Source organism: Haplochromis burtoni, unplaced genomic scaffold (assembly GCF_018398535.1).
Source record: "Haplochromis burtoni strain Fernald_Lab_line unplaced genomic scaffold, NCSU_Asbu1 Contig_30, whole genome shotgun sequence".
NCBI classification, from domain to species: domain Eukaryota; kingdom Metazoa; phylum Chordata; class Actinopteri; order Cichliformes; family Cichlidae; genus Haplochromis; species Haplochromis burtoni.
The window spans coordinates 2,782,556-2,784,397 of NW_024582391.1; positions in this window are offsets into that span (position 1 = coordinate 2,782,556).

The following is a 1,842-nucleotide window of genomic DNA, read 5'->3' on the forward strand; positions in this document are numbered from 1 at the left end:
GACCCCCTGCTTGTTAGCCTGGGAAGGTACTTTTTCCCCTATGAAACAACCCCAGCTGACTCTGTCACTCAGGAGCAAGCGTTTCACAGGGAGGTGTATGTGTGCGATAAGTGGATAAAGAGGGAGATGGAGTGTCAGCTGTACGAGCCCATATTGAAAGTGGGAACTCCCTATGGAGGGACTGCACAGACACGCTCAGCAGGATGATCACTGACGCCCAAAGTCTCAAAGCAGACTGAAGGTGGTGGAGCTGGGGAGGCAGTGGAGGGACAAGTACGTGGGTCAAAGGTCATCAGGACCTCTGAGTTTAAGGGGAACAGAGGGGCCCTGTAAAATATCTCTGCACACTGGGGGTCGACAGACTTTTAAAGAAGTCTTTAAGCAATATAATAATATTTATGCTAATAAAAACATTTACATGTTTTAATAGATTAATTACATTTTAATGAGCCTGTTTTTACTGTTACATTGTCCTACTAAATGTCTTTTAATTTCTTAGAAAGAAATACAAAATGTAATTACATCTGCAACAAGAGCAAAAATCGAAACAAAGAAAAATAAAACATTAATTAAAAATGACCAAAACAACCTATTTGCTCACTTTCTCTTGTTTTGTTTTTTCACAGTGGCAGTTATCAGCAGAAATCTTCAGTACAGAACAAAAATAAGAACCCTTTTCTCAACGTATCCAAGGATCGTGGAAATAACGTAACTAATTTAAAATGTTTAAATGTTTAGCACATATATATTCATAAGACTGTTGAACTACTTTCCAGACAATTTGATTAATGCTTTATTTTGTCTCTATATAATGTAATGTTTTACACTGAATTTCAACAAATTCATGCTGATTCATTAAAATCACATCTTTTCAGATCACATCACTGTTAACTGATAAATCACAAAAACAGAAGGTGGTCAGTGGCCAATAGTTTTGTTACATCAACTTACTAAATATTCACAAAACATATCATGAGTCATAAGTAACAAACCAGTTTAAAACACTTATAACTGGTTTGTTATTTTTTTAAAAAGAAACTGCTAAATTTTTGTTCTCTCACATATCTGAACACAACAGCCACCATTTTTCCCCATATAAGCCAAAAAGGAAGTCATTGTTTTGTGATTAATGCCTCAGTTCCTGTTTTTTGCTGATAAATTGGCAAAAAAAACTCTCTGTATGCTGACTTAAAAGAGCTCAATTTCCCCCTCCTCTGGCACTCGAGAAAAATCTTCTCTAAAGACTCATTTGTAATGTTGAGCCAAACACGCTCTCTGGACCTTCTAAATATAGCATCCCCTTTGGTTCCTTACTGAATGTCTAACTCTAAACTTACAGTGCTGTGTAATACAACTCCACTCTTTTCAGTTGACATTGTCAGATGAGCTCGACATTATCTGCACAGTGTGGAGCGGCTGAGAGCCGAGGGTGGATCAGCACGCAGTCACGCATGTGTTACCAGTTTTAAACACTGTCAGACACAGACACATATGCTGCACTTCTCACCCAAAACCAAACGGCACTCTTGGTGTTTCATCCCATGTAAATCATTTCAACTGTTTTATGTGCAAACAGGTCGACCAATTATGAAAGCATGAATCTATCAGCTGTCAGTGCACAGCAACTGAAGGGAATTATCGCTATGCTTTATCTGTCGTCAAGAGACAAACAGGCCCAAGAGTCGAGGAGCTGGGGATCCAATGTTCTCACAAACTAGCCCTTTATTGTTTTTAAAACCTTCTTAAACATCACATTAGCTGCTGACTCCAGTTATGGCCTCAAATATTGAACTATGGCTGGAAAAAATAACTCTGTAACTTCTGTCGGTGCTGTGCTTTTGG